The 25,800-nt window shown below is 43.0% G+C and overlaps 2 protein-coding genes across 4 annotated transcripts in view; both read right to left on the bottom strand.

Annotated features, from left to right (window-relative positions):
- The window catches only part of LOC310733618 (N-acetyllactosaminide beta-1,3-N-acetylglucosaminyltransferase 3-like), a 387,738-nt gene that overhangs the window by 58,232 nt on the left and 303,706 nt on the right, over nucleotides 1–25,800 (bottom strand). The window lies entirely within an intron of this gene.
- LOC310733623 (N-acetyllactosaminide beta-1,3-N-acetylglucosaminyltransferase 3-like) overlaps nucleotides 1–25,800 on the bottom strand; it is a 65,862-nt gene that overhangs the window by 4,302 nt on the left and 35,760 nt on the right. Inside the window, exon 1 of one of the 3 annotated variants that reach the window (XM_083555033.1) lies at nucleotides 13,258–13,354. The exons of 1 other annotated variant lie outside the window; for it this stretch is intronic. The gene's annotated coding sequence lies outside the window, so the exon portion shown is untranslated. Of the gene's footprint in view, nucleotides 1–1,716; nucleotides 1,772–13,257; nucleotides 13,355–25,800 lie in introns of those variants that run through there. One more of the 3 variants, XM_083555032.1, reaches the window with a different exon arrangement.

Below are 25,800 nucleotides of genomic sequence, written 5' to 3' on the forward strand. Positions count from 1 at the left end.
GAGGTGTGAAGGTGTGAAGGTGCTTTCCTCCTGACAATGTTATTGACTTGAGAGCACACTTCACCAACATGCCCCAGCATTTTGCAGTGACATCCTATACCACCTGCTTTGTGCAATTTGTTTTCCTATTAAAAGACCCCAAAAACATGCCTAGGTTTTGTAAGAGCGATTTGTTCAAGAAGGAGATTGATGGAGTGCTGCATCAGATGACATGGCCTCCACAATCACTGGAAAAGCAGCCAAAAACTGATCAACACCTCTGGGAAATCTGGAAGGTTTGTTGGAAAACTGCTTGTAATATAAATACCAACCAGGCATAACAATATGACCTGCCTAATATTGTGTTGTTCCTCCTTTTGCTGCCAAAACAGTCCGGACCCATCAAGCATTAACAGCATGAACTTCTTCAGCAATTTGAGCTTCAGGAGCTCATCTGTTTGATTGGACCCAAGGCCCTGTCACTGGTTCACCACTGTTCCTTCTTTGGAGCACTTTGTATAGATACTGACCACAGCTTCAGAAGAGGCTCCTTCTGGGACGACGGCCTGCAAACCGACTTCTTGTGTGTGGCGTACGGTCTGAGCACCGACAAGCAGACCTTCTGTTTCTGCAACCTATAAAGCAATGCTGCAACTGACGCACAGCACGAGGAATCGACTTCTCTGATGGACCCTTGTGAGGTCTGTTCTGAGTAAAACCCGTGTTAGAAAACCTCTTTATGACCCTGAAAACTGTACTGTAACTCAGTTTCAGGGTGATACTGATCTTCTTACTGCCTCGGCATCTTTGTGGAGAGCAACAATTCAAATTCTCAAATCCTCAGAGACTCTTTACCATGAGGTCCATGTTGAACATTAAGTGGTCAGTATGAGAGAATTGAACTTAAAGCACCAGATTTTAACTGCTTAAATACAAGTTACACACATTTATGGTCCTGTCAAGCAGACAAGAACATTTACAGAATAAATAGGCTTTGCATGTGATCATAATGTGTTTGAATATAATGAGTCAGCAACTGCCTCAACCATGTGTACACACACACACACACACACACACACACACACACACACACACACACACACACACACACACACACACACACGCACGCACGCACAAACATGGGTAACTGCACACATACATTTCACAGAATGTGAAAAACTGGTTCTGAATTAATAAAAGGAGGAGAGTTTATCAATTGTAAATATAATTATATAATATGTTTGAAATGTCAGTAAAATCCAGTTCTATAATGCAATCTCCAAATTTCGGGGTCAAGTTAAATGTTTTTTTTATTAGAATTCCAAATACCATGGAAAATAAGCAAAACATAATAATTATAATAATAAAGATGATGTTAATGAACATTAACATAATGTGGATGGAGTTATCAGCGTTGCTCCTGTGCATCTTTCTTTCGAATGCTTTAACATGTTTTTAACATAATAATAATTAATTATTCATCATTGTTTTAATTCTGGAAAGAATTATTTTCTTTGCTTTTTTCCTGGAAAAAAATCATTACTTAATTTAATACTTTAGTTATTACTTTATTACTTTTTCACTTTATCAGAAATTAAAATCAGATTCAGTCAAAAGTGCACACATGTGAACCTTTAACTAAATTATAAAAAATAAATATGTAATAATTAAAAAGACACACAAACACACACACACACACACACACGCTGAAATAAAGATGAAGTAAAACTGATTTACCTGCAGCACATCCAGTAAACTCGAACCAGACAAGTGAAGAGTAAAACCTTAACCTTGAGACTGTGTGTGTGTGTGTGTGTGTGTGTGTAATTATTACATTACAATTACTAGAGAGAGAGAGAGAGAGAGAGAGAGAGAGAGAGAGAAAGAGAGAGAGAGCCACCTCTCCAGGATGTTCTCCACCTGCTCCCTACTCTCACCACAATTATCAATATCATCGACAAACATCTGTCATGCGGATACGGAGGAGGAAGCCGGAGTAGCAGCAAATAAAGTTTTATTCAAAACAAAACTAAAACAAGGCGGAGCCAATACCTGCTGCAATATGGAATAATCCGGTGGGGCACTTACAGCGCGGTCCACAACAGTACAAAATCTGCGGGTTAATTCAAATCCGGGAAAAAAGGAAAGGTTGATCCCAGGTGCGTCTGGAAAGAGACGCAGTCCACTAGGTCTGGAGTTTGGAGGAATGATCCAAATGGAGGAATCCAGGAAAAAAAAGGGAAGTAATATCTACAGTGCGTCTGGAAAGAGACGTGGTCCACGCGAAGTGAGAGAGCGAGAGACCGAGTTAAATGGTATGTGAAGCTGGAAGGCATACGAGAGCACACAGTAAGACGTAAGCACATCGGCATGAACACGCAGGAACATACACGAGCATACAACCTATAACCGATATGAACACATATAACCGTGCAATAAAGGGCTGCGAGTGTGTGTGCAGTGAGTGTTCTTATAGGCGGTGAGATTAGCGTGTAGATGAAAGTCAGGTGTGTGTGGTTAGTGCGACAGAGAGAAGCTCCTTGCGGGCGGGGCGTGCACGAGAGAAGGAGCGGGGCATTCCCTGAAGCCCCGAAGTTTGACAGCCACTGAAGGGGGCGTGTCAGGGAGATCCATGACACCACCCCCCCAAAGGGGCGGCTCCGGATGCCCCCAACCCATAGAAAGCCCGGTGGGCCGGGGCACTCGGAGGAGAGCCGTTTGGAGGAAGTGTAACGACCTTGGCGGAGGTTTGGAGCCGAGAGGCGGCTACCCCGATGACCTGGAACTGATCGACGACACCCAGGGAGGTCTGGAACGGAGCCCTGCCCGCCACGGAGACCTAGATAGGAGCGATGCTCTCAGCGAAGACCGAAGGCAGCGTGACGTCCTTGGCGGAGGTCTAGAGCTAAGAGACGACCACCCCGGCGACCTGGAATGGGACGACACCCTTGACAACCACCAGAGGCAGGGTGGAGCTTTCAACAGGGCTTACTGGCTGGAAGACCCCCTGGACAGAGACTGGAGACGGAGCGATGCCCATGATGGAGAACAGAGGCAAAGCCGTGCCTTCGACAGAGTCCTGAGGATGAGCCATGCCCTCATCAGAGTCCAGAGGCCAGACGACGTCCTCGATGGAGCTCAGAAGCCGAGCGATGACCTCGGCGGGGTTCCTCGGTGTGACGTCACCTTCCAGGGAACTTGGAGGCGAGACGTCGCCGTGAGAGGGGCTCTGAGGTGAGACGTCGCCGTGAGAGGGGCTGAGGCGAGACGTCACCGTGAGAGGAGCTCGGGAGTGGGATGTCGCTGTGAGAGGAGCTCGGGAGCGAGCCGTCACCGTGAGAGGAGCTTGGCAGCGAGACGTCGCCGTGAGAGGAGCTCGGGAGCGAGACGTCGCCGTGAGAGGAGCTCGGGAGCCTTCCGGGAGACTGGGGGGCGAGCCGCCGCCTTCGGTGAAGCCCGGGGGCAGCGGTTCGACTTCCCTTTCGCAGTCCTGGAGCTGAGTTGAGAGCTCCAGGGACCCCTTGGGTGAAGAGGAGCTCTCAGCTGTGGCGTCGCTTTCGTGGAGACTGTGGGGCAAGCCATTGCCTTCAGTGGAGCCCGGGGGCAGCGGGTCGACTTCCCTTTCGCAGTCCTGAAGGTCCATTAGGTCCGGAGTTTGGAGGAATGATCCAAACGGAGGAATCTGGGAAAAAAGGGAAGTAATATCCACGGTGCGTCTGGAAAGAGACGTGGTCCACGCGAAGTGAGAGAGCGAGAGACCGAGTTGAACGGTATGTGAAGTGGGAAGGCATACGCGAGCACACAGTAAGACACATACACGAGCATACAACCTATAACCGATATGAACACACATTAATGTGCACTAAAGGACCGCGAGTGTGTGTGCAGTGAGTGTTCTTATAGGCGGTGAGATTAGCGTGTAGATGAAAGTCAGGTGTGTGTGGTTAGTGCGACAGAGAGAAGCTCCTTGCGGGCGGGGCGCGCACAAGAGAAGGAGCGGGGCATTTCCCGAAGCCCCGAGGTTTGACAGCCACTGAAGGGGGCATGGCAGGGGGATCCCTGACAACATCATGTTCCATGGAGACTCCTGTCTGACCTCGCCCTTCAACCTGTCCATCAAAACTGCAAACAGGAAAGGGCTCAGAGCCGATCCTTATTGCACACACCGGACTTCCTCATACAGCACCACAACCACAAACTCACCATTTACATTAAAAAACTGATAGAGATCAGTCAAATAAGACCAGAGTCTAGAATAGTCTAGAATGCAGTAGATTATGATCAGTGGTGTCAAAAGCTGCACTTAGATCAGAGGCCAATAGCAGGTCATTTACCATTTTAACCAGTGCCGTCTTTGTACTATGTTGAGGCCCAAATCCTGACTGATGCATTTCATAAATGTTATTTCCAGTGGTGATCAGTAATAAAGTAAAAGTAAATCACAAAAAATTGTGCTTTTAAGTAAACAATAAAATAACAACAAATCAAAACAATCAGATTTCTTTGCTCTTATGCCATTTTATAAAAAATCATCTTTAACTTTAAATAACAAAATATTTTGCTCTCCATAAAAATATCCTCAGTGAAACACCAGACGTCTCACAGCTTCATCATGCAGCTCTTCAGAAACTCTCCCTCAGTAAATAACCGGCTGATGAGACTCTGATTTCTCCTCTGTTTTCACACCAGCTTCACTTTGTGATTTGTTCTGGTGAAAAACGTCTGCTGAAATGTCAGATTCTTCTTTAACTCTTCTACTTTCTTTATCTTCTGCTCTGCATTCAGGTTCTAAAAATTAAAAATTATTTAAGTGGAAAAACTCAATGTGTCTGTCAGGCTGATGACGCGGAAGCAGATATAGTCCAATCATTGTCTTTAATCAAACCGTACAAAACAAAACACTCAAGCCAAGGAGAATAACAATCAAAGATATCTGCTCGAGACGAGTAATCCACCATGAGCGCAAATGTCCAAAGCAAAATCAAACTGTAAGTAAAGTCACCGGCAATAAGTAATCCAAAACGGAAACGGAGTTCGGAGAAAGAGCCAGCGGTGAATGCAGGCATTCGAGCAGCCACGGGATTCACCAGCATGACAATATAAGGACCGACAGCCTGTGACTCAAGAATGTGAGTTTAAGTAGTCTGATCTTTAATGAGCCACAGCTGTCGGTAATCAAGGAAAGCAGCGTGACTGCTATCGAGGGGGGCGTGGCAGGGTGAATCCCTGACAGCTACCGAGGGGGGCGTGGCAGGGGGATCCCTGACAGCTACCGAGGGGGGGCGTGGCAGGGGGATCCCTGACAGTGTCCAAATTGAAAGATGTTTATTTGGTTCATTAGTTGCTGCTAAAGGTGTTCCCCAAGGATCTGTGTTGGGGCCCCTTTTATTCACTATTTATATTAACAGTCTTGATCATGCAACACAAGATGTTAATCTCTATTTTTATGCAGACGACACTGTCCTGTACTGTAGTGCTTCCTCTGTGCAGCAAGCTCTGTGTAAACTTCAGTTAGCTTTTAATGTCATTCAGTCACGGCTTTCTAATTTAAAGCTTGTTTTGAATAGTGATAAAACTAAATATATGGTGGAAACTCGAAGGTAATTTGATTTCTCTTCAGACACTAGTCAAGTCAAGTCAAGTCAAGTTTATTTGTATAGCGCTTTTCACAACAGACATTGTCTCAAAGCAGCTTTACAGAAAACAACAGTGAAGGTGAATGGTGTGCGTTTGTCCCTGATGAGCAAGCCGTGGCGACAGTGGCAAGGAAAAACTCCCTTAGATGATATGAGGAAGAAACCTTGAGAGGAACCAGACTCAAAGGGGAACCCATCCTCATATGGGTGACATCAAGAGTTTGGTCATAAATCTTTCAACAATACAGAACAATTTGTGATCATCATAGATCCAGCATCAGCTTCTCCATGCCAGGGCCTTTAAACACTCGGCATCTACTTCTCCATGATCATCCATAGGTCCATAATCTTCACGAGGTGGGACGTGACTGGAGCTGGCCAAACCTCAGGAAGCCTCGGGATGGGGAGAGAAAGAGAAGCAGTGGAGAGGAATTAGCGTAGCTGCTGTTCATGATATTAACAGCACAAGTTGATAATGTGCATGTAATCATATATTCTGGAGCACAAGGTTGTGATGTGATGTGTGTGATGTGTGTTATGTGTAGGCTTTGCTAAAAATATATGTTTTTAATCTGCACTTAAACTGGGAGAGTGTATCTGAACCCCGAACACTGTCAGGAAGACTATTCCAGAGTTTAGGAGCTAAATGTGAAAATGCTCTACCGCCTTTAGTGGACTTTGCTATTCTAGGAACTACTAGAAGCCCAGAGTTTTGAGATCTCAGGGAGCGTGACGGATTGTAGCGTGTTAAGAGACTGGATAGATACATGGGAGCCAAACCATTTAGTGCTTTATAAGTGAGTAGCAGTAGTTTGTAGTCTATTCGAAACTTAATAGGAAGCCAATGTAGGGACCATAAGATTGGGGTTATATGATCGTATCTTCTTGACCTAGTAAGAACTCTTGCTGCGGCATTCTGAACTAACTGAAGCTTGTTTATTAATGATGCAGGACATCCACCTAGTAATGCATTACAGTAGTCTATTCTAGAGGTCATAAACGCATGGACGAGCTTCTCTGCATCAGATATAGATAACATATTTCTTAGCTTAGAAATATTTCTAAGGTGAAAGAAGGCTGTTTTTGTAACTTGATTGATGTGATTTTTGAAAGATAAGTTGCTGTCTAAAATAACTCCCAGGTCTTTTACCGTTGAACTAGTAGTTACAGAACAACCGTCTAAATGCAGGCTGAGATGCTGGAGCTTCTGTGTACTATTTTTTGGGCCGATGAGCAAAATCTCCGTTTTATCAGAATTTAATAGCAGAAAGTTATGGGTCATCCAATCTCTTATTTCTTCAACACACTCAGTTATGCGAGCTAATTGAGCTGTATCGCCTGGTTTGGATGAAATATATAGCTGGGTATCATCAGCATAACAATGGAAGCTAATTCCATGCCTTCTAATAATATTTCCTAATGGAAGCATGTATATTGTAAAAAGCAGGGGTCCTAGAACTGACCCTTGTGGCACGCCATAATTTACTAGCATTATCCTGGATAGCTCTCCATTTAAATCTACGAAATGGTAACGATTGGACAGGTAGGATTTAAACCAGCTTAATGCCAGTCCCTGAATGCCGATGGAATTCTGTAAGCGATCGAGGAGAAGATCATGATCTATAGTGTCGAACGCAGCACTAAGATCTAGTAAAACTAATAGGGAGATGTAGCCTTGGTCTGAAGCTAAAAACAGGTCGTTAGTGATTTTAACTAGAGCAGTTTCTGCGCTATGATGGGGCCTAAAACCTGACTGAAACTCTTCAAAGATATTGTTCTCCTGCAAGTGGTTACATAGCTGGGCAGCGACAATCTTTTCTAAAATATTAGACATAAATGGGAGATTTGAAATTGGTCTGTAATTCGATAGCGTGCTTGGATCCAGATTAGGTTTTTTAATGAGGGGCTTAATAACTGCTAACTTGAGGGATTTAGGGACATGACCTAACGATAGTGAGGAGTTAATAATATTGAGAAGAGGCTCACCAGCTGTATATAACACTTCCTTCAGTAGTTTAGTGGGAATTGGATCTAACTGACATGTTGTTAATTTAGCTTTCATAATAGCATCATACAGCTCTTCCTGTCCTATACATGTAAAACAGTGTAGTTGTGGGGTTGTAAGTACGATTGTGTCGGGAGATGCTGTCAGAGGTTGAACTGCCACAATTGTTTTTCGAATGTTATCTATTTTTTCAGTGAAGAAATTCATAAAGTTTTCACTACTAAACTGTGATGGAACACATTTTTCAGATCCCTGATTTGTTGTTAATTTAGCGACTGTACTGAAAAGGAACCTGGGGTTGTTTTTGTTATTTTCTATGAGTTTGCTCAGGTGTTCAGCTCTAGCAGCTTTTAGCGCCTGTCTGTAGCTAAGCATACTGTCTTTATACGCAATTCTAAATACCTCCAATTTAGTTTTCCTCCATTTTCTCTCCAGATTACGTGTTGTTCTCTTTAGGGCATGCGTATGACTATTATACCAAGGTGCAGGTGCTTGTTCTCGAACCTTTTTTAACCGGATGGGGGCAACAGTGTCTAAAGTGCTAGTGAGGATAAGGTCTATGTTGTTCGCCATCTCATCAAGATGATCAGCAGTTATGGGTTTAATGTGAAACTGAGATAAATCAGGCAGGTTATTTATGAATCTGTCCTTAGTGGTCTGAACAATAGTCCTACCAAGTCGATACCGTGGTGAAACACGGTTAATCTGCTCTACCGGTAGTGTGTACAGTAGGAGATAATGGTCTGTGATGTCATCACTCTGGGGTAAAATATCTATATCAGTGACGTCTGCTCCGTGGGATATTATTAAGTCTAGTGTGTGGTTAAAACGGTGGGTTGGTCTGGTGACGTTTTGTTTAACTCCAAAAGAGTTTAGTAAATCGACAAATGATAATCCTAGGGCATCGTTTGCATCATCTACATGAATATTAAAATCTCCTACAAGCAGCACTTTATCAAAACTGATCAACAGGTCTGAGAGAAAACAAGCAAACTCATGAAGAAAATCAGCGTAGGGTCCTGGGGGTCTGTACACGGTGACCAGAGCGAGTTTTCTATGCATCTCTGAAAGTGCAATTTTAAGAACGAGCACTTCAAATGATTTAAAGCTGAATCCTAATCTCTGACTAACATTAAGAGAAGCACTATAAATGGTTCCTACACCCCCCCCACGACCAGTCTGACGGGGCTCATGCTTATAAACATATCCTGACGGTGTCGACTCGTTTAGACCCATATAATCACCTGGTTTAATCCAGGTCTCAGTGAGACAGAGTGCTGAGAGATTATTATCTGTGATCATCTCATTTACAATCAGTGCTTTGGGTGCAAGTGATCTAATGTTTAAAAGACCGAACTTGAGAACTTTGTTGTGTTTGTTTATCTGGCATTTTTCAGTTTTAACTGCAATAAGATTATTTCTGGATCTTGTGTATGTAATTCTTGGTTTTGCTACACGAGGAATAGATACGGTTTCTATAAACTGGGCTGTGTGTGAACTTGTAACTATTTGGTCTGTAGTATGCGTGTTCTTATAGTTGAAGATTTCTTGATGTCTTACCAGTCAGATGGTGTGAAGTATCCTAGAGATGTTATCTGATAGCACTGCTGCTCCAACTCTGCTGGGGTGCAGGCCATCAGGGCGGAAGAACCTAGGACGCTCCCAGAAACAGTTCCAGTTATTAACAAAGAGAAGTTTATGTTCTCGACACCATGACTGTAACCATTCATTTAGAGCTAAAAGTCTACTAAACTTCTCAGCCCCTCGCTGGTAAGTGGGAAGAGGTCCTGACACAATGATCCTCGTTGTGGGTGATGTGCTGCGTACCGTCTCCACCAGGATCCTGAAGTCCCTCTTTAAGATCTCCGTTTGCCGCAGCCTGGTGTCGTTTGATCCGGCATGGAGAACAACCGCTCCGAAGTTCTCGTTCAGGATCGCGGGTACCTGCGCAGCGACATCCAGAACACGAGCACCAGGAAAACAGCGAGTGTGCACCTTACCTTTAGCTTGGGTAGCGCGGACATGCGGACGATGGAATCTCCGAGAATAACAGTGTCGCGTTCCGTCTCGCGGAGGGGGACGAAGCGGTTCTCGGTCGAGATCTCGAAGGCCGGTGGTGGAGGTGGAGACGTCCTCGATCGGGGCTTGGCTTGTCTCTTCCGCCGCGGCCGCATCCAGGGTCCATGTTGCACCGGTGCCGGAGTTGTAGGTGCGCTGGGCCTGGGCATAGAAGCACGCGGAGTGCTACAAGGTTCAATGATTAAATTAGTCAAAGAGTACATATACCTTGGCATCATTGTCGATGATGCTTTATCATTTGGCTATCATATTACTCAACTGAAGAAAAAATTAAAAATTAGGCTTGGGTTTTATTTTAGGAACAAGTTTTGTTTGTCACTTAATGCGCGAAAGAAATTGATTTCTGCTACTTTTTTATCTGTACTTGATTATGGTGACGTAGTATATCAGTTTGCTCCAATCTCCATTCTCTCTACCTTAGATGCTGTTTATCATGGTGCCCTAAGGTTTATACTAAATTGTGCATCATTGTACCTTGTATAAAAGCGTGGGCTGGCCCTCTCTGTTCAGTAGGAGAAAAATTCACTGGTACATAATTATTTATAAAGCTATCTTGGGAATGTTACCTTCGTACCTTTGCAGTTTAACGCAACAGAAATCTGTTAAGAAATACTCTTTACACTCTCAAAACCGCTATACGCTGTCAGTTCCTTTTGCTAGAACTGAACTGGGTAAGAAATCTTTTGCGTATGCAGCACCGTTTGACTGGAATCTCATCCAATCGTAATTGAAGTTGCAAAATCTTCTCTCCATGGACCAGTTCAAAGTAGCTATTTGGTAACTGGAAGACGACTCTGTGAAATGTAACTGTTTTAAAAGTGTGTTTGTGAATGTACTGAATGTATTGCTGCTCATCTTGGCCAGGTCACTCCTGTGAATGAGATTTTTAATCTCAGTGAGTTTCTACCTGGTTAAATAAAGGTAATATAACCCGGTGTTCTGTTCTACATTGTTGATAGTTTTCATACTTAAGCTGTGAAAGGAACATGTTTAAGAGCTCAACACAACATCCACTTTAGTGTTTGATTGTGAATCTATTATTCAGCTTGTTTTGTTGTTTATTTCAGAAATCCTTGTGATATATTCAGTTTGTGCTGCTCTGACTTTAATAAAATAGTGTTTAAAAATTATATTGTGTTTAAGTCAGTTTTGTGTTTGTATAGAACATAACGCATAAAAGGGCATTAATGAGAACATTAAAGAACATTAAAGTTACTTTTAACAGTAACGCATTACTTTTTGGTGTAAATAATCAACAAAGTAACAGAGTTACATTTTGAATAAAGTAACGAGTAACTGTAACTAGTTACTATTTTTTAGTAACACTGCTCACAATAATTATCAACAATGATTTAACAAGGTAGAACACCGCTATTTTAGAAAAGGCCCGAGGGTGACTCATGTGGTTCTTGCGGGCGACCAAGTGCCCACGGGTACCATGTTGGTGACCCCTAGATACGCAATGATGTGAGATGTACTACAATTTAACTTCTGTCTTTTTAAAAAAAAATTAAGCTCTTTTTAGTGTGGCACCACTTCAGCATAACCTATATTTATAGATACAATTTATTTAGAATTAGAATTTATTTATACAATTCTAATTCTCAAATCCTCAGAGACTCTTTACCATGAGGTCCATGTTGAACATTAAGTGGTCAGTATGAGAGAATTGAACATAAAGCACCAGATTTTAACTGCTTAAATACAAGTTACACACATTTATGGTCCTGTCAAGCACATGAACAGGATAAATAGGCTTTGCATGTGATCATAATGTGTTTGAATATAATGAGTCAGCAACTGCCTCAACCATGTGTACACACACACACACACACACACACACACACACACACACACACACACACACACACACGTACGCACAACAATTTGAAAAACTGGTTCTGAACTAATAAAGGAGGAGAGTTTATCAATTGTAAATATAATTATATATAATATGTTTGAAATGTCAGTAAAATCCAGTTCTGTAATGCAATTATTTGAAACGTGGATCTCCAAATTTTGGTCAAATTAAATGTGCATTTTTTTTTTTTTTGTAAAATTCCAAATACCATGGAAAATATGTAAAACATAATCATATTAATAATAGTAATAATAATAATAATAATATTAATAATAATAATAATAATAAAAATAATAAAAATAATTGAGATGATGTTAATGAATATTTACATAATGTAGATGGAGTTCCCCTTCATCTAACTCGAGCTCGAGCTACGGCATAACGCTATGGGAACGCCCCTGCGTGACCGCGCTCTGAACCACATGTGTAATCTGATCAATAGGCGTTGGGACGTCATCGGCGGGCGACGTCGTGTAAACAGGAAGCTACAAATGCTACAAAAAAAAAAAATTCTGATCGAGTGATGGCTGGCAGACAGAATTACCGTAAGTGTGTTCATCCGTGTCCCGCTCTTGCTGAGGCAAAGCAGCGGGGTTGGAGTCGGGTGAGTTCTCTCCAGCCTTGTCTGCTGAATCGAGCTCCTGCTCTCTCAGAGAAGCAGGCCCGATGGCTGCTTCTTCTCCCGGTGCGAGCAGCACGGCATTACATGTCTCTCCCTCCGAGGAAGAAGAGCGAATGGATGCTAGCGAGTCCGTGGACTCCTCACTGCCTGTGCTGTACGAGGAGCTCCTCGAGGTCGTGACATGAGCCGTAGCCAAGCTGGATCTAGCTTGGCCGGTGGAACAGCAGAAGCAGCGCGCACCCAGTAAGCTGGATGAGCGTTTCCTGCATCCTGTGTCCTGCGCCGGGGCCTTCCGTTTTTTCCCAACCTGCACACACCTGTCGGTGTCCAGGTCCTGGGAAACCCCGTACTCCGCACGTACTTCTTCCCATCACTCCTCGCTCTACGCTAACGTAGTTGGGGCTAAGGCGTGCGGCTACGGGGGGATGCCGTGTGTGGAAGAGACTCTAGCCAGCTATCTCTCCCCTAGCGTAGCATCATTGTTAAAGGCCCTGGTGTTCCCTAATAAGCCGCTACGTGCTACATCAGCCTTAGTAGGGCGTAGGCCGTTGGTCGGTCCATGGCGGCCCCGGTAGCCACAGAAAGGCATCTTTGGCTCACCTTGTCTGACCTCCCAGACAAGGATCGAGCTGTGCTATTGAATGCACCGATGGCTCCTCCTGGACTGTTTGGCGACGCTGTGACAGCGGTCGTAAACAAGTTCCAGGAGTCGAAAAAGCAGTCAGCTGCGTTTCAGCAGTACCAGCCCCAGTACGGTCCTTCCAGGCACTGCAAAGCCCAGTAACAGAGCGCAAGAAGGAGCAGGATGACCTGAGGGTCACCCTTGCCTCCAACAAACCGGCAGTGGTGCGTAGATCCTAACAATCTACGATCGGGGGGACGGTGTACCCCTCACGCTACGGTGCCCATCCCTCCCCTGCACTACTAGGAGGCCAGGCCATTGGCTCTGCCACAGGATGTGCTTCAGAGCATGGCCCCCCTCCAGTGGGCATCTCCCTCCACTTCCGCCCAAAGTCTTGGTACGGATGGGGGAGACCACACACACTGAAATAAAGATGAATTAAAACTGATTAACCTGCAGCACATCCAGTAAACTCGAACCAGACAAGTGAAGAGTAAAACCTTAACCATGAGACTGTGTGTGTGTGTGTGTGTGTGTGTGTGTGTGTGTGTGTGTGTGTGTGTGTGTGCGTAATTATTAAATTACAATTATTAGAGAGAGAGAGAGAGAGAGAGAGAGAGTGGGAGGGAGCATATTCCTCCACCTCTCCAGGATCTTCTCCACCTGCTCCCTACTCTCACCACAAATATCAAAATCATCCACAAACATCATAGCCCACAGAGACTCCTGTCTGACCTAATCCTTCAACCTGTCCATCACCACTGCAAACAGGAAAGGGCTCAGAGACGATCCTTACTGCACACACCGGACTTCCTCATACAGCACCACAACCACAAACTCACCATTTACATTAATAAACTGATAGAAATCAGTCAAATAAGACCAGAGTCTAGAATAGTCTAGAATGCAGTAGATTATGATCAGTGGTGTCAAAAGCTGCACTAAGATCAAGTGAGGAGTCAAAACCCTGATCAGAGGCCAATAGCAATTCATTTACCATTTTAACCAGTGCCGTCTTTGTACTATGTTGTAGCCAAAATCCTGACTGATACATTTCATAAATGTTATTTCCAGTGGTGATCAGTAACGAAGTAAATGTAGTTTGTTACTGGACTTAAGTTGCTATTTTGTACTTTATTAAGTATTTCCACTTGGGGAAACCTTTAGTTATTATGATTTTATTAATAGATCAGTGTACTGAGAGCCACATTCGAGTCTTTTCACATAAACTGAGGTGATTACATAAAAAGTCTTGTAATAAAAATGATAATAGGAACATTATAGTTATAATAAATCATAGCACTTTGGATACTTAGGCAAAAACTTGAAGGCAAAAACATTTGTACTTTTACTCAAGTGAAAGTTTAAATTGACAATTTTACTTTTACTGGAGTCACATTTTACTGAGTGAATCTTTACTTTATCTCAAGTACATGGTTTTTGTACTTCATCCACCAAAGATTACGAATGATAACATGATAACACTGTATTTTTCCATCAAAGTCTCTCTCCCTGCCCTCAACTAGGGGACGGTATTTAACCAGATCTTTTCAGGAAACACCGAAGTCAAAGAATATTTTTATGGTCTGTTTTTGGAGATGGTATACACCATGATGTGGGATGTACCACAATTCAACTTCTGTCTGTGGCAGCGGGTGCCAAGTGGCCAAGTGGCGGTTTGTAAATGGAGGACGAGGCCGGGAGCAGGGAAGCGTGGGAATGACACACCTGAGGGGAATTGTGACTAATGAATATTCTCTCTGTTGCAGTAATCAGGGGGAGCATAAAAGAAGAGCGAGAGGTCGTGCCAGGGGTGTGTGTGCCTGCGAGATTGTGTCTTTAGCACTGATCATTCAGAATATATAAGAAATAAATCTCATCCAGAAATGGTCCTGCCCTGAGTGTTTTTCCTTTCCCCGAACCGTCAGCTCTCCCACCCTGTCAGCATAACCTATATTTATAGAAATAATAATCTCTTTTTTTTTTTACATTTTATATAAAAGCTACATCTCAAATTACTTTCCACATTTTAATATAGAAAAATAAATAAATAAATAAATAAATAAATAAATAAATAAATAAATAAACATAACAAAAAATAAAAAATCAAATCAAATCTGCCCAGAAAAAAACTTTTAAAACACTAAAAGATTCAGCTTGTTTAATCTCAACAGGGAGAGAATTCCAAAGTTCTGGCGCATAGGAAGAAAAAAGGAAGAAAAATCCTGATCACCCATAGAACATAAACAGGTAGAAGGAAAAACTAAAAAAAACAGAATCAGAGCAGGCAAGATCTCACATTGGAGTGTAGATATTTAAAAGTTTATAAAAGTAATGAGGTGCCAAACCAACCCAGCCATTAGGATTGCACAAGTCAGGTCACTCTTAGTGTCAGTCTCAAGCCCGGATAAATGTGGAGGGTTTTGTTAGGAAGGACATCCAGCATAAAACATGCGCCAAATCAAATATGTGGATCACGAAAGAGAAATTCATAGCGGATCGGTCGAGGCCCGAATTTACCAACGACCACCACAGGTATCGTTAACCAACAGGGTACTGGTGGAAATTGGGCTGCTGTTGGCTGAAGGTGGAGAAGGAGAGGAGGAAGATGTCTACAGAGACAGCAGGAAAAGGAGAAGTGGAGAAAGTGGAGGTTCAGGTACTTTAAATGTTGGTAGCCCACGCTGGCTCCTCAGTTTCATTCATGATGTGTTCAAATATTATTGTAAAAAGTGTTATTAATGTAATATGTAAATTTGAAAAGTGATTTGTGGATGGATGGGAAGGATAAAGCGTTTTATTTGCTGAGGACAACGAGCCGAATAAGGTGTGCTTTGGTTAGGCTTAGTGACGCTAGTGAGCTAATGGCTACAATTTGATTTGTGCAAGTGGTAAAGCTGGCGAAGCAGCCACGTTTATTTTGTTTCTTTCTATATTCCATCCAGAATTGTTTGAGTGTTGGTGACAATAAACTCTCCAGTGACCCAGATGAAGGTCAGTTCGCTTTGGATCTTCGAATCCAAGAATCAACACCGTTTGATCACCAGAGGGCGCTGCACTTCAGTCAAGGTTCCAATGAACATTAACACCCGTTACTGCATTGCTAAGGAACTGGACACTCCGCTAAGAGATTAGCACCGTTACTTTTTTTCTTTTTCACTGTGCGTTTCACATTTTTTTCCGGGGCCACCCAGACTTCCGGTAACGTAGCTTCCTGTGTTTGACTTGTTTGCCGCGAGTTCCGTGTTTGTATTTGTTTGTTTGTGTTTTTCTTTTTTAATAATCCTAAATTGTTTTTGTCTTTCTAAACTGTGCCTGTAGTCAGTTAAACTCGACTACCACTATATTCATTGTCTCTCACTTTATCATATTTGTGTATATTAACTCTGTTCGTGGTTATGAGCACTATGCCGGCTGTGTGTCTGATTTTAAGCACAGGTGAGGACTTTGATTTGCAAACAGTGGCGTTGGAGATGGAGGCTTTAAAGAAACAGATTCGCGAGCTGCATGTAAAGCATGCACGGCTGCGAAAGCGGAAAACGGCGCTGGAAACATCCCGGGCGGACGCGCACTCATCCCAGGTAAATTCCTGGGTTGAACCTAACGCTCCCAGCACCTACAACTCCGGCAAAGGTGCAACACGGACCCTGGATGCGGCAGCGGCGGAAGAGACAAGCCAAGCCCCGGTCGAAGACGTCTCCCCCGCCACCACTACGGGCCTTCGAGATCTCGACCGAGAACCGCTTCGCCCGCGCTTCCGGAGACAAAGGTAAGGTGCACACTCGTTGTTTTCCTGGTGCTCGTGTTCTCGATGTCGCTGCGCAGGTACCCGCGATCCTGAACGAGAACTTCGGAGCGGTTGTTCTTCATGCCGGAACCAACGAAACCAGGCTGAGGCAAACGGAGATCTTAAAGAGGGACTTCAGGATCCTGGTGGAGACGGTACGCAGCACATTACCCACAACGAGGATCACAGTGTCAGGACCTCTTCCCACTTACCAGCGAGGGGCTGAGAAGTTTAGTAGACTTTTAGCTCTAAATGAATGGTTACAGTCATGGTGTCCAGAACATTAACTTCTCTTTGTTAATAACTGGAACTGTTTCTGGGAACTTCCTAGGTTCTTCCGCCCTGATGGCCTGCACCCCAGCAGAGTTGGAGCAGCAGTGCTATCAGATAACATCTCTAGGATACTTCACACCATCTGACTGGTAAGACATCAGGAAATCTTTAACTATAAGAACACGCTTACTACAGACCAAATAGTTACAAGTTCACACACAGCCCAGTTTATAGAAACCGTATCTATTCCTCGTGTAGCAAAACCAAGAATTACATACACAAGATCCAGAAATAATCTTATTGCAGTTAAAACTGAAAAATGCCAGATAAACAAACACAACAAAGTTCTAAAGTTTGGTCTTTTAAACATTAGATCACTTGCACCCAAAGCACTGATTGTAAATGAGATGATCACAGATAATAATCTCGATGCACTCTGTCTCACTGAGACCTGGATTAAACCAGGTGATTATATGGATCTAAACGAGTCGACACCGTCAGGATATGTTTATAAGCATGAGCCCCGTCAGACTGGTCGTGGGGGGGGGGTGTAGGAACCATTTATAGTGCCTCTCTTAATGTTAGTCAGAGATTAGGATTCAGCTTTAAATCATTTGAAGTGCTCGTTCTTAAAGTTTTACTTTCAGACATCCATAGAAAACTCGCTCTGGTCACCGTGTACAGACCCCCAGGACCCTACGCTGATTTTCTTCAAGAGTTTGCTTGTTTTCTATCCGATCTCTTGATCAATTTTGATAAAGTGCTGCTTGTAGGAGATTTTAATATTCATGTAGATGATGTAAACGATGCTCTAGGATTATCATTTGTTGACTTATTCAACTCTTTTGGGGTTAAACAAAACGTCACCGGACCAACTCACCGTTTTAACCACACACTAGACTTAATAATATCCCACGGCGCAGACGTCACTGATATCGATATTTTACCTCAGAGTGATGACATCACAGACCAATACCTCATACTGTACACACTACCGGTAGAGCAGATTAACCGTGTTGCACCAAGTTATCGACCTGGACTATTGTTCAGACCACTAAGGACAGATTCATAAATAACCTGCCTGATTTATCTCAATTTCACACTAAACCCATAACTGATAATAATCTTGATGAAATAACTAACAACATAGACCTTATCCTCACTAGCACATTAGACACCGTTGCCCCCATCCGGTTAAAAAAGGTTCGAGAACAAGCACCTGCACCTTGGTATAATAGTCATATGCATGCCCTCAAGAGAACAACCCGTAATCTGGAGAGAAAATGGAGAAAAACTAAACTGGAGGTATTTAGAATTGCGTATAAAGACAGTATGCTCAGCTACAGACAGGCACTAAAAGCTGCTAGAGCTAAACACCTGAGCAAACTCATAGAAAATAACAAAAACAATCCCAGGTTCCTTTTCAGTACAGTCGCTAAACTAACTACAAATCAGGGATCTGAAAAATGTGTTCCATCACAGTTTAGTAGTGAGGACTTTATTCATTTCTTCACTGAAAAAATAGATAACATTAGAAAAACAATTGTGGAGGTTCAACCTCTGACACCATCTCCCGACACAATCGTACGTACAACTCCACAACTACACTGTTTTACATGTATAGGACAGGAAGAGCTGTATAATGTTATTGCCAAAGCTAAATTGACAACATGTCAGTTAGATCCAATTCCTACTAAATTACTGAAGGAAGTGTTATATACAGCTGGTGAACCTCTTCTGAATATTATTAACTCTTTACTATCGTTAGGTCATGTCCCTAAATCCCTCAAGTTAGCAGTTATTAAGCCCCTCATTAAAAAACCTAATCTGGATCCAAGCACGCTATCGAATTACAGACCAATTTCAAATCTCCCATTTATGTCTAAGATTTTAGAAAAGATTGTCGCTGCCCAGTTCTGTTCCTACTTACAAGAGAACAATATCTTTGAAGAATTTCAGTCAGGTTTTTGGCCCCATCATAGCACAGAAACTGCTCTAGTTAAAATCACTAATGACCTGTTTTTAGCTTCAGACCAAGGCTTCATTTCGCTGTTGGTTCTACTAGATCTTAGTGCTGCATTCGACACTATAGACCATGATCTCCTCCTAGATCGCTTACAAAATTACATCGGCATTCAGGGACAGGCATTAAGCTGGTTTAAATCCTACCTGTCCGATCGTTACCATTTTGTAGATTTAAATGGAGAGCTATCCAGGCTGATGCAAGTAAATTATGGCGTGCCACAAGGTTTAGTTCTAGGACCCCTGCTCTTCACAATATACATGCTTCCGTTAGAAAATATTATTAGAAGGCATGGAATTAGCTTCCATTGTTATGCTGATGATACTCAGCTATATATCTCATCTAAACAAGGCGATACAGCTCAATTAACTCGGATAACTGAGTGTGGTAAGGAAATAAGAGATTGGATGACCCATCCCTTTCTACTTTTAAATTCTGATAAGACTGAGATTTTGCTCATCGGCCCAAAAACTAGTATACAGAAGCTTCTTCCAGCATCTCAACCTGCATTTAGACGGATGTTCTGTAACCACTAGTTCAACGGTAAAAGACCTGGGAGTTATTTTAGTAACTTGTCTTTCAAAAATCATATAAACCAAGTTACAAAAACAGCTTCTTTCACTTTAGAAATATTTCTAAGTTAAGAAACATGTTGTCTATATCTGATGCAGAGAAGCTCGTCCATGCGTTTATGACCTCCAGAATAGACTACTGTAATGCGTTACTAGGTGGATGTCCTGCATCATTAATAAACAAGCTTCAGTTAGTCCAGAATGCAGCAGCCAGAGTTCTCACAAGGTCGAGAAAATATGATCACATAACCCCAATCTTATCGTCCCTACATTGGCTTCCGGTTAAGTTTCGAATAGACTACAAACTACTGCTCCTCACTTATAAAGCACTAAATGGTTTGGCTCTCATGTATCTATCCAGTCTTTTAACACGCTACAATCCGTCATGCTCCCTGAGATCTCAAAACTCTGGGCTTCTAGTAGTTCCTAGAATAGCAAAGTCCACTAAAGGTGGTAGAGCATTTTCACATTTAGCTCCTAAACTCTGGAATAGTCTTCCTGACAGTATTCGGGGCTCAGACACACTCTCCCAGTTTGTGAAGATTAAAAACATATATTTTTAGCAAAGCCTACACATAACACACATCACATATCATAACGTTGTGCTCCAGAACATCTGATCACATGCACATTATTAACTTGTGCTGTTAATATCATGAACAGCAGCTACGCTAATTCCTCTCCACTGCTTCTCTTTCTCTCCCCATCCAGAGACACCCTGAGGTTCCTCCAGCTCCAGTCACCTCCCACCTTGTGATGATTACGGACCTTTGAAGAAGTAGATGCCGAACTCGCAAACATCCCAAACCATCTAGAGACGTACCAGTGCCATTTGGATCCCGCTACATGTGTGGAGTTTGACATTGGACCTCCTGGAGTGTTTAAAGGCTCTGGCATGGAAAAGCTGATGCTGGATCTGTGATGATCACAAATGCTTAGCGTATAAAACTAGGAGCTACTAACCATATAGACTGTATAAGACTGCAGAAAGAACATCACTTATAATCTTATACTCCAGTAATCATGTTAGTTCTCACTCTCCAGTGTTCTGTATTGTTGAAAGATTTATGATCAAACTCTTGATGTCACCCAAATGAGGATGGGTTCCCCTTTTGAGTCTGGTTCCTCTCAAGGTTTTTTCCTCATAACATCTAAGGGAGTTTTTCCTTGCCACAGGCTTCTCATCAGGGATAAACACACACCATTCACCTTAACTGTTGATTTGTGTAAAGCTGCTTTGAGACAATGTCTGTTGTGAAAAGCGCAATAGAAATAAACTTGACTTGACTTGACTTTTTCTTTCCCTTGCCCTTCTCCTTTTAGATTCTTAAAATTATTTTTCCATGCTGATGTCTAGATAAGGTGTTCATTGGAAATGTATTCTTTGTTTAGTAATTTGTACATTATTGAACAGAGATGGCTCATAGTTTTAATACATAGAGTCTCAATGCTAAAGAGGGGAATGTTAAATTTTAGTTTTGGGAGAGGGAGATTTTTGGGTGATTGTGTATCTAAACCTGGTGTAGGGAAGGGTAGTGTTGAACGAACACTGTGATTTTACTCTACTCGAATAATTGGACAGACACTTAAACAGTTAAGAAGTGATCCATTGTCGGTTAGCTCAAATTTAAATAATGTTGCATGACATGACCTCGTAACACACATTTCTCAAGAATTAGGACTAACAATAATATCTACTCAAAGTGAAACGAGTAATGGAGAGAGTGAAACCAGTGGTGCACAGACTCATAGTTTAAGTGCAGGTCAGTCATTCTCAGAAATACCCTCACTTAATTTGACAGAAGTTAAACTAGTCATGCAGTCTGAAGTAAAGGAGCCTCCACTTTTCAGAGGAGATGGAACTGATAAGTTCAATGCGCATGAGTGGGGGGAACTAATGGACACTTTCTTGTGGAAAAGAAGTATACCAACATCACAGCATTATCATGAAATTCTTTCAAGACTGATGGGCAAAGCTAAAGACATTGTTAGAATTACTCTTCATAGTAACACTTCACTGAGACCCTCAGAGAATCCCACAGTGATATTTGATATTCTAAAACAGCATTTTAGCAAGGCCAGATTTTCTTACATACCCTTAGCGGATTTCTACAGCACAGTACCTGTTGGCGAAGAAAATCCAGTTGAATATTGAGTTTGTTTGAATAAGGCCGCAGATATTGCGGAAGAGGCTTTGATGAGGCTCTGGCAACAGATGGATAACCCATGCCAAGAAGCAGCCATGATGTTTGTCAAACATGCCCAGACCCATCTTTGACAGCCATTTTCCGTTTGAAAGCACCAGATAAGTGGACAGCAAGCGAGGTACAAGAACATCTAGACAGATATCAGCTTGAGCAAAAGGAACAGTCAGTAGTTAGTCTAAGAATAATCACGGACTATAGAACACCATCTTCTAGAATGGTGAATGCGGACGCCTCTCTGGCAGACGAGCTAAACACCATTTAAGCTTGTTTCGAGGCTGCAGCTAACCACGCTAGCGGCGCTAGCAGCACAACCAGCGTGCACGCCGAGAGAGCCGGAGGGGTAAACACGTTCACCATCTTGGAGCATGACGTGAGAAGGGCATTTAAGAGAGTGAATACCAGGAAGGCAGCAGGACCAGATGGCATCACAGGTCAGGTTCTGAAAGCCTGCGCTGACCAGCTAGCACCGGTGTTCACTGAGATATTCAACCTCTCACTGGAAAAGTCTGTTGTCCCCTCATGTTTTAAACAGTCCATCATTGTTCCTGTCCTGAAGAAACCCCAGCCCGCCTGCCTTAACGACTAACGCCCTGTAGCTTTGGCCTCAGTAGTGATGAAGTGCTTCGAGAGACTGGTCAGAGACTTCATCACTGCATCACTACCAGACACACTGGACCCATTACAGTTCGCTTATTGTCATAACCGCGCTACTGAGGATGCCATTGCTTATCTCCTTAACACCACGATGAGCCACCTGGACCAAAGAAATAGAAATTATACAAGAATGCTGTTTGTCAAATACAGTTCAGCATTTAACACCATAATTCTCTCCACACTCACCTCTAAGTTGGAGGTCATGGGACTCAGCCAGCCACTGTGTCAATGGATCTCTAACTTCCTGACAGACAGACCACAAGCCGTACGGGTGGGAAAACACACTTCATCCACCCTCACCCTCAGCACTGGAGCTCCACAGGGTTGTGTTCCGAGCCCCCTGCTGTACTCACTGTACACATATGGCTGTGTGGCCACTTCCAACTCCACCACCATCATCAATTTGCTGATGACACCTTTGTGGTGGGCCTGATCTCCAACAACGACGAGACAGCATACCTACAGGAGGTTAAAAACCTGGAGAGATGGAGCCAGGAGAACAACCTTCTCCTGAATGTCAGGAAGACTAAGGAGTTGATCGTGGACTTCAGCACGAAGCAAGAGCGGTCATACCAACCGCTAAACATCAACGGGACCCCATTGGAGAGAGTGGACAGTTTCCGGTACCTAGGTGTTTACATCGCACAGGACCTGTCTTGGTCCTGTCACACCAACACCCTGGTGAAGAAGGCCCGGCAGCGTCTGTACCATCTGGGACGCTTAAGGGACTTTAAACTTCCCTCTCAGGTGCTAAAGACTTTCTACACCTGCAACATTGAGAGCGTTCTGACCGGTAGCATCACTTCCTGGTTCAGGAACAGCACCATGCAGGACAGACGAGCCCTTCAGAAGGTGGTGCGTTCAGCTTAACGTACCATCCACACCGAGCTCCCTAACCTGCAGGACATCTACAGCACGCGGTGCCGGACCAGAGCCAGGAAGATTATGAAGGACCTCAGCCATCCCAATAATGGACTCTTTTCTCAGTTGCGGTCAGGGAAAGCTTCCGCTCCCTGAAAGCGAACACAGAGAGAATGAGGAGGAGCTTCTTCCCACAGGCCATTTAGAGTTTAAACCAGGAAACACCCAGGATATAAAAACTGGCCCACTCTCTCCATCATTCTCTGTACATATCTCACCTTTCGCACCAGAAACTCTGGACTCGCACAGCACAGTGCACTTTATATTTTATACCACACCATACCGCACATGGACACTTTACACCACACCATACCGCACACGGACACTTTATAGATATTTTACACCACACCATACCGCTCACGGACACTTTATGGACAATCTAAACCACTTTAAATTGTTTATTGTTTACTGTTGTTTTACTGTTTCACTGACTGCCATAAGCATTTTTTGTTGTATTTTTTGTATATACATCTTTTTTCTCTCATATATATACAGTGAGGAAAATAAGTATTTGAACACCCTGCTATTTTGCAAGTTCTCCCACTTAAAAATCATGGAGGGGTCTGAAATTGTCATCGTAGGTGCATGTCCACTGTGAGAGACATAATCTAAAAAAATTAATCCAGAAATCACAATATATGATTTTTAAACTATTTATTTGTATAATACAGCTGCAAATAAGTATTTGAACACCTGTCTATCAGCTAGAATTCTGACACTCAAAGACCTGTTAGTCTGCCTTTAAAATGTCCACCTCCACTACGTTTATTATCCTAAATTAGATGCACCTGTTTGAGGTTGTTAGCTGCATAAAGACACCTGTCCACCCCATACAATCAGTAAGACTCCAACTACTAACATGGCCAAGACCAAAGAGCTGTCCAAAGACACTAGAGACAAAATTATACACCTCCACAAGGCTGGAAAGGGCTACGGGGAAATTGCCAAGCAGCTTGGTGAAAAAAGGTCTACTATTGGAGCAATCATTAAAAAATGGAAGAAGCTAAACATGACTGTCAATCTCCCTCGGACTGGGGCTCCATGCAGGATCTCACCTCGTGGGGTCTCAATGATCCTAAGGAAGGTGAGAAATCAGCCCAGAACTACACGGGAGAAGCTGGTCAATGACCTTAAAAGAGCTGGGACCACCGTTTCCAAGGTTACTGTTGGTAATACACTAAGACGTCATGGTTTGAAATCATGCATGGCACGGAAGGTTCCCCTGCTTAAACCAGCACATGTCCAGGCACGTCTTAAGTTTGCCAATGACCATTTGGATGATCCAGAGGAGTCATGGGAGAAAGTCATGTGGTCAGATGAGACCAAAATAGAACTTTTGGGTCATAATTCCACTAAATGTGTTTGGAGGAAGAAGAATGATGAGTACCATCCCAAGAACACCATCCCTACTGTGAAGCATGGGGGTGGTAGCATCATGCTTTGGGGGTGTTTTTCTGCACATGGGAGAGGGCGACTGCACTGTATTAAGGAGAGGATGACCGGGGCCATGTATTGCTAGATTTTGGGGAACAACCTCCTTCCCTCAGTAAGAGCATTAAAGATGGGTCGAGGCTGGGTCTTCCAACATGACAATGACCCGAAGCACACAGCCAGGATAACCAAGGAGTGGCTCTGTAAGAAGCATATCAAGGTTCTGGCGTGGCCTAGCCAGTCTCCAGACCTAAACCCAATAGAGAACCTTTGGAGGGAGCTCAAACTCTGTGTTTCTCAGCGACAGGCCAGAAACCTGACTGATCTAGAGAAGATCTGTGTGGAGGAGTGGGCCAAAATCCCTCCTGCAGTGTGTGCAAACCTGGTGAAAAACTACAGGAAACGTTTGACCTCTGTAATTGCAAACAAAGGCTCCTGTACCAAATATTAACATTGACTTTCTCAGGTGTTCAAATACTTATTTGCAGCTGTATCATACAAATAAATAGTTTAAAAATCATACATTGTCATTTCTGTATTATTTTTTTTAGATTATGTCTCTCACAGTGGACATGCACCTACGATGACAATTTCAGACCCCTCCATGATTTCTAAGTGGGAGAACTTAGATGTTATTAACACGCTATCAATTCAGCGCGCATTTCTGTTTTTACCATTTTTATAAAAAGTGTAAATAAATAACTAAATATAAAAGAGGCGAAATTAAAACCTCCAGCAAAACATACACTTATTCACGACGTCCCTTCTTTATATATATAGATATACAATACATAAATAAACACCAAAAAAGAATTTTAATCAGTAAACTTTTGTTTTATTTTTGCACAAAGTCTCAAATCAAACACCAAATCCGCCATGTTTTACACAATTTACCCTCTGGGGGGCGTTTTGTGGGTTTTTCCCTCATAATGGCGACACGAACATAAATTATTTATCTCTTCTTAAGCAATTGGATAGGTTAAAAATGCAAAAAGGAGTAGTTTATCGTGTCTCAAAAGATCCGTTAAGCAATCACAAACGGTTCCAACTTGTAATTCCATCAAATTTAAGAGCTAAGGCTTTAATGATTTTACATGATTTTGCTGGACATCAGGGACAGTCGAGAAC

Source organism: Silurus aristotelis, assembly GCF_946808225.1.
Source record: "Silurus aristotelis genome assembly, chromosome: 11".
Lineage (NCBI taxonomy): Eukaryota > Metazoa > Chordata > Actinopteri > Siluriformes > Siluridae > Silurus > Silurus aristotelis.